At 46.0% G+C, this 7,968-nt stretch overlaps 1 non-coding gene across 1 annotated transcript; it reads right to left on the bottom strand.

Annotated features, from left to right (window-relative positions):
- Nucleotides 1-4,489: 4,489 nt before the first annotated feature.
- TRNAG-UCC (transfer RNA glycine (anticodon UCC)) lies at nt 4,490-4,561 on the bottom strand. The gene has a single exon. It is a non-coding gene; the product is annotated as a tRNA-Gly (tRNA).
- Between the last annotated feature and the right edge of the window lie 3,407 nt (nt 4,562-7,968).

Genomic DNA, 7,968 nt, shown 5'->3' with positions numbered 1-7,968 from the left:
CTGCAGACTTGTGTCTGCCGGAAACAGAGATCCAACGTAGGTTTTAAATCTAGGATCGAGCACGGTGGCCAAAATGTAGTGATCTGATTTCAACAGATTGACCACACGTGAATCCTGGTTAAGCGAATGAAGGGCTCCATCCACAAGTCCCACATGCCTAGCGGAATCGCTCTGTTTTAGCTCCTCCTTCAATACCTCCAGCTTCTTCTGCAAAAGCCTGATGAGGGGAATGACCTGACTCAGGCTGGCAGTGTCTGAACTGACTTCACGTGTGGCAAGTTCAAAAGGTTGCAGAACCTTGCACAACGTTGAAATCATTCTCCACTGTGCTTGAGACAGGTGCATTCCACCTCCTTTGCCTATATCGTGGACAGATGTAAGGCTTGAATGGCCTTTTGCTGCTCCTCCATCCTCTGAAGCATATAGAGGGTTGAATCCACCTCGTTACCACCTCTTGCTTCAGATGATGGCAGGGCAGGTTCAGGTGTTTTTGGTGGTGCTCCAGTCTTCTGTACGCGGTGCCTGTACGCCGAAAGTGGCCCGCAATTCTTCTGGCCACCAACAGCATCTCTTGCACGCCCCTGTCGTTTTTTAAATAATTCTGCACCACCAAATTCAATGTATGTGCAAAACATGGGACGTGCTGGAATTTGCCCAGATGTAATGCATGCACAATATTGCTGGCGTTGTCCGATGCCACAAATCCCCAGGAGAGTCCAATTGGGGTAAGCCATTCGGCGATGATCTTCCTCAGTTGCCGTAAGAGGTTTTCAGCTGTGTGCGTATTCTGGAAAGAGGTGATACAAAGCGTAGCCTGCCTTGGAACGAGTTGGCGTTTGCGAGATGCTGCTACTGGTGCCGCCGCTGCTGTTCTTGCAGCGGGAGGCAATACATCTACCCAGTGGGCTGTCACAGTCATGTAGTCCTGAGTCTGCCCTGCTCCACTTGTCCACATGTCCGTGGTTAAGTGGACATTGGGTACAACTGCATTTTTTAGGACACTGGTGAGTCTTTTTCTGACGTCCGTATACATTCTCGGTATCGCCTGCCTAGAGAAGTGGAACCTAGATGGTATTTGGTAACGGGGGCACACTACCTCAAGAAATTGTCTAGTTCCCTGTGAACTAACGGCGGATACCGGACGCACGTCTAACACCAACATAGTTGTCAAGGCCTCAGTTATCCGCTTTGCAACAGGATGACTGCTGTGATATTTCATCTTCCTCGCAAAGGACTGTTGGACAGTCAATTGCTTACTGGAAGTAGTACAAGTGGTCTTACGACTTCCCCTCTGGGATGACGATCGACTCCCAGCAGCAACAACAGCAGCGCCAGCAGCAGTAGGCGTTACACTCAAGGATGCATCAGAGGAATCCCAGGCAGGAGAGGACTCGTCAGACTTGCCAGTGACATGGTCTGCAGGACTATTGGCTTTCCTGGGTAAGGAGGAAATTGACACTGAGGAAGTTGGTGGTGTGGTTTGCGCGAGCTTGGTTACAAGAGGAAGGGATTACTGGTCAGTGGACTGCTTCCGCTGTCGCCCAAAGTTTTTGAACTTGTCACTGACTTATTATGAATGCGCTGCAGGTGACGTATAAGGGAGGATGTTCCGAGGTGGTTAACGTCCTTACCCCTACTTATTACAGCTTGACAAAGGCAACACACGGCTTGTCACCTGTTGTCCGCATTTCTGTTGAAATACTTCCACACTGAAGAGCTGATTTTTTTGGGTATTTTCACCAGGCATGTCAATGGCCATATTCCTCCCACGGACAACAGGTGTCTCCCCGGGTGCCTGACTTAAACAAACCACCTCACCATCAGAATCCTCCTTGTCAATTTCCTCCCCAGTGCCAGCAACACCCATATCCTCATCCTGGTGTACTTCAACACTGACATCTTCAATTTCACTATCAGGAACTGGACTGCGGGTGCTCCTTTCAACACTTGCAGGGGGCGTGCAAATGGTGGAAGGCGCAAGCTCTTCCCGTCCAGTGTTGGGAAGGTCAGGCATCGCAACCGACACAATTGGACTCTCCTTTGGGATTTGTGATTTCGAAGAACGCACAGTTCTTTGCTGTGCTTTTGCCGCAAGTCTTTTCTTTTTTCTAGCGAGAGGATGAGTGCTTCCATCCTCATGTGAAGCTGAACCACTAGCCATGAACATAGGTCAGGGCCTCAGCCGTTCCTTGCCACTCCGTGTCGTAAATGGCATATTGGCAAGTTTACGCTTCTCCTCAGACGCTTTTAATTTTGATTTTTTGGGTCATTTTTTTACTGATCTTTTGTGTTTTGGATTTTACATGCTCTGTACTATGACATTGGGCATCGGCCTTGGCAGGCGACGTTGATGGCATTTCATCGTCTCGGCCATGACTAGTGGCAGCAGCTTCAGCACGAGGTGGAAGTGGATCTTGATCTTTCCCTATTTTTTTAACCTCCACATTTTTGTTCTCCATATTTTGCGCACAACTAAAAGCCACCACAGGTATACAATGTAGATGGATGGATAGTATAGTATTACTTATACTTATGGACGACGAGTGCACTGACGACACAGAGGTAGGTACAGCCGTGGCCTACCGTACTGCTGCTTAGTGCTTATATATATAATATACTGTATAACGGACCTGGTGGACACTGTCAGCAGACTGCTAAACTAGTATGAAGAAAGAAAAAAAAACACCACAGTGTTTTTCAGGCAGACAAACGTATACTGGACTGGTGGTCACTGTCAGCAAAACTGTGCACTGTACTCCTGCTATAACTGCTCCCCAGTCCCCACAATTAGGCAGTGTGAGCAGTGCACTCAGCACAGATATATCATGCAGCAGTGCAGCACACTGAGTGAGCACAGCCACAGATATGGTGGAGCGTTTTTTTTCAGGCAGAGAAACAAAGGATTAAAATCACTGGTGGTATAATCAAAACCCTGCACTGTACTCCCTAACAGCTGCTCCCCGTCCCCAATCCTCCCCACAATTATAACAATGTCACTCTTAGTCTTTTCTATTACGGAGAGGACGCCAGCCACGTCCTCTCCCTATCAATCTCAATGCACGTGTGAAAATGGCGGCGACGCGCGGCTCCTTATATAGAATCCGAGTCTCGCGAGAATCCGACAGCGGGATGATGACGTTCAGGCACGCTCGGGTCAACCGAGCAAGGCGGGAGGATCCGAGTCGCTCGGACCCGTGTAAAAAAAAGGTGAAGTTCGGGCGGGTCGGATTCCGAGGAACCGAACCCGCTCATCACTAACAAATGAATATTCCCAAAAAAGTGTAAATTATCTTTGTTGTGTCAAATTGAATAAAACATAAAAGCAAAATATCATGAACAGAATGAAATGGTGGTCCATAACTCTTACGCACAGTTGCCTACCCTCCCTCATTCTGCAGGAGACTCCCTGAAATAGCAGCAATCTCCCTGATTATACTTACCCCCATTATGCAGCTGTTACATTCTAGGGGGAAAAAATAAATCACAGATACATACATTCAAATGGTCTCTATGGCTACATGCAGTTTAAATAAGGTTTCTCGTGGTCACGTACAGTATATGGAACCTCTTGCAAAACACAATACATGAACAAATCCTGTAAAATATCAACGTCTTTTCTTCAACAAGTAGATTACTAACTGTGGGGCTCATTTACATTTGGATGTAAGTCATTACACGCTTCTCAGATGTAGCAGCACACGTCCGCGCTTATAAGTGTTATTTTAACAATCTCCCTGAAATGCTTTTTCAAAAGTAGGCAAGTATGCATCATCACATGTAACATGTTTGGTAACTTTCTCCCACAGTTCATCTCACAGGGTGATCCAATGGGGTGTGGTATGGTAGGTTGACCACTATTGGTTGACAGTAAGTAGGTCGACATGGTTTCTAGGTCGACAGGGACTCTAGGTCAACATGTACTAGGTTGACATGACAGAAGGTTGACCTGAGTTTTTGCACTTTTTTTGGTGTCGTTTTCTCCGTACAGTGACCGGGATCCCCAATTAGTGCACCGTGTCCCCTCGCTTCGCTTGCCATGCTTTGGGCAAGGTGTCCACGCTCCGCTATCGCTGCGCTCGGCACAGGTTATTGTTCCCAAATGTAGTCCACATGGATCGTAAAGTATGAAAAAGTTAAAAACAAACAAAAAAAAAGTGACAAACTCATGTCGACCTTTTATCATATCGACCTGGAACATGTCGACCTAGAGTCCCTGTCGACCTAGAAGCCATGTCGACCTGCTTACTGTCGACCAATAGTGGTAGACCTAGACTAACCAGAGACTTGCAGCTAATGAATCCCCCATATCAGTACACCCCAAAGTCATGTGCTCGACTGATCTGATATTGGATTCAGTAATCATAATAATTTACATACAATATTTTATTTAGATTATAATATTTACATACAGATATGATCTTGAAAGTAAAATGGACATATTGTTAAATTAGAACATACTAAGAAAATTTACGGAATGTAATAATAAAGCTGCGTTGGCCGGGAATCGAACCCGGGTCAACTGCTTGGAAGGCAGCTATGCTCACCACTATACCACCAACGCCTGCTGCTTGCAGTCTGCTGAGAACACACTCTAAGTTCTGACATACAAGCTGATATAAGAGGTGGCTCAATTATAGTTTTCTTTATATTTCTGTTTATCTGTAAATATATGACAGTTGTAACTTTCTGATTAGCTTTAGTGAATACCAAACATTCCCAGTGGAAAGCTTTAAAATGTTTAAGCTATCAGTCACTTCCAGCTGGTGACAGTGGTTTCCGAAAGTGCTACAGATCTACTATATAAAAGCCAAAATTTGTCCTTCTGTCTTTCTATACAAATCCACAGTTTACAAGCGAAGATCGTGAAATTTTACATACGAGCGTATTAAAACACGTCCGAGGCAACTAAAACAATTAGAAATCCCTAGCACCCCTAGGGGGGAGACAGCAGCACAGAGTATATCAGGAGACAGCATAACTCCAGAATTGCTGGAGCAATGTACTCAAAAATTGGTACACATATGCCTTACACTCTGGGAACAAACACTGTGGGGGGAAGGCAGCAGTACTCTGTATTTCAGCAGACAGCACTCTGGAATGCCTGCAGCAATTTACAAAAAACTTTCTACACATATGACTCTCTGGAAACAAACACTGTGAGGTCAGACACCCCTAGCACCCCTAGGGGTGGGACAGCAGCACAGAGTATGTCAGCAGACACCATAACTGTGGAAGGCCTGGAGCAATTTACACCAAACTTGGAACACATCTGACTTACAATCTGGGAACAAACTCTGTGGGGGTTACACACCACTAGTACCCCTAGGGGTGGGACAGCAGCACAGAGTATTTTAGAAGACAGCCTAACTTCCGAATGCCTGGACCAATTTACAACAAACTTGGTACACATATGACTTTCAAGCTGGGAACAAACACTGTGCGGGTAAGACACCTCTAGCACCCCTAGGGGTGAGGCAGCAGCACAGAGTTTTTTCAGCAGACAGCATAACTCTGGAATGCCTGGAGCAATTTACACCAAACTTGCTACACATATGACTTACACTCTGGGAACAAACACTGTGGGGGTAACACACCACTAGCACCCCTAGGGGTGGGCCAGCAGCACAGACTATATAGGCGTGCACATGGGGGGTGCCTGGTGCACACAGGCACCCCCTAATGTCCAGCACCCCCCGCACGCCAAGCTTGCAGAACAGTGATCGCTGCTTAATTCTCTGCCCCCCTCCTGCTGCGCCCGCCGCCCGGTTATGACGAACATATATTTGTGTGTGCTTTTCTGGACGGTGGCCGCACTGGGTGGGTACACTCATCTTCCCTGCTCCGCCGCTCGAAGTGACGTCACACCGCATGCCCTTCCTCCTCGGCTGCACGCGCTCCTGCTCTCCTCTCTTGCTGTGCCAGTGTACCGCAACATCGCAGCCCCAGGGCAGCATTCCTCTTGGCTTGGAGTTGGAGCCGAGGATGAATTCAGCAGACAGCCCCGGGCCAGTTCAGCTGAGACAAGTAAAACAGTAAGACACCACCCAGCTCAATAAGTTAATATTAAGTAAACTGCAGGCCTGCAGCTGAGCCATGTACATGAACTTACTTGCACAGATATATGTGTGTGTGTGTGTGTGTGTGTGTGTGTGTGTGTGTGTGTTAAATTTGTAATTTTTATTAATATGGTTTATTTATATTGAAATATATATTAATAATGTGTTATTATTACATATATAATAAATGTGAGTGCTACTGGGGACATTAGGTGTATCTGGCACTGCTGGGAGGACACTGTGTGGCATAACTTGAAATTTGTCTCAGACTGTGTGGCATAATGTTCATTTTGTCTCATATTGTGTAACGTAATGTGAATTTCGGCTCATTCTGTGTGGCATAATGTGAATTTTGGCTCATACTGTGTTGCGCAATGTGAATTTCGGCTCATTCTGTGTGGCATAATGTGAATTTCGGCTCATACTGTGTTGCGTAATGTGAATTTCGTTTCATACTCTGCAGAGAAGGGGTCTGATGGCATAGCACATGCCTGGCCAACCTGTGGCTCTCCAGATGTTGTGAAACTACACATCCCAGCATGCCTTGTCACAGTTTTAGCATTCCCTAATAGCGAAACTGTGGCAAAGCATGATGGGACTTGTAGTTTTACAACAGCTGGAGAGCCACATGTTGACCAGGTCTGGCATAGCAAGAGGCAAATGTGGATGTGATGCACATGTGTAAAATATAAACTTTACTTGTGTTATATTAAAACTGAAATGTTTGGCCCCCTAAATCTCCTGTACTTTTCAGAGTGGCCCACTCAAAATCAGGGTGTAGGTGCTAGGTGTGGGGGGAGGGGGGAGGAGAATGCATATGCACCTAGGCCCACCACTCGCTAGTTCCACCACTGGGTCAGGGATAGGTTGGGGAAGTGTAAGCAGCAATAGGGAACAGCGGCAGCTAGGACTCAGGGATATGCCGTAGCGGACAGCCGGTACCGGCCAGTTGTTACAGCATTATGTTTCATTTTATTTCTCTGGGGTGTATTAGATCTACTTTATTATTAGAAACTAGGGAGAAATTAGATTTAAGCAATGTGATTTTTACCGAGAGAATGTAAAATAGTTTAGACATGTCCCTGGGTAGTGTGCTAGACACGCCCATAAGGCGGTGCTAGACACACGCAAAGATGGTGCTAGACACGCCCAAAGGTGGTGCACCCCCTAATAAAATTAGCCGTGCACGCCTATGACTATATGAGGACATGCATGATATGTCAGTGATGACAGGGCTGCATGTGACAGGGCCAGTGACATGATGTGAGCAGGGGAATGGAGTTATACAGTGGAAGTAGCACAGTTCCCCAGCAGCACAGAGTATATCAGGAGATACATAATGTGCTACGTTATATAAAAAAAACTATTAAAAAAATCAATAATTTCACAGGGCCACAGACATGATGTGAGGAGGTGAATGGAGGCAGCAGGAAGCCACAGACTGGGAGCTGTATAGTGGGAAGAGCAGGGTGCCTTGGGGGACCAGAAAGGGGTCCGACCACTACACAAAGTGTGTCAGGGAAGCAAGATATGCCTATATACTAGATCTCCAACCAACGTAAATTCACGAACAATTATCATTCTAATTTACCATCCTCATCCCATAGAGAAGCCGGGTATTCATCTATCTACAATGTTATTTATACTGTGTGTTTAATATTTACATTTATTTTTGTAAACAGACATTCTTAAAATCCCGGGCAACGCCGGGTACTCCAGCTAGTACAAAATAAAAATCTCTCGCATACAGTATATAATACACCAGATTTTCTATATTTGAGCATATTTCGCCATTTTTTTTTCATGGCTACATTTATGTCAAAGTGCACAAGGTTTGGAGGGCAAAACAGATGCATTTGCGGAAGGGTGCAGATGCCTATGGGAAGAGATAAGCTAAGTAGGAGTTTGTGTC

Source organism: Pseudophryne corroboree, chromosome 6, assembly GCF_028390025.1.
Source record: "Pseudophryne corroboree isolate aPseCor3 chromosome 6, aPseCor3.hap2, whole genome shotgun sequence".
Lineage (NCBI taxonomy): Eukaryota > Metazoa > Chordata > Amphibia > Anura > Myobatrachidae > Pseudophryne > Pseudophryne corroboree.
This window is presented reverse-complemented; position numbering and strand designations above follow the sequence as displayed.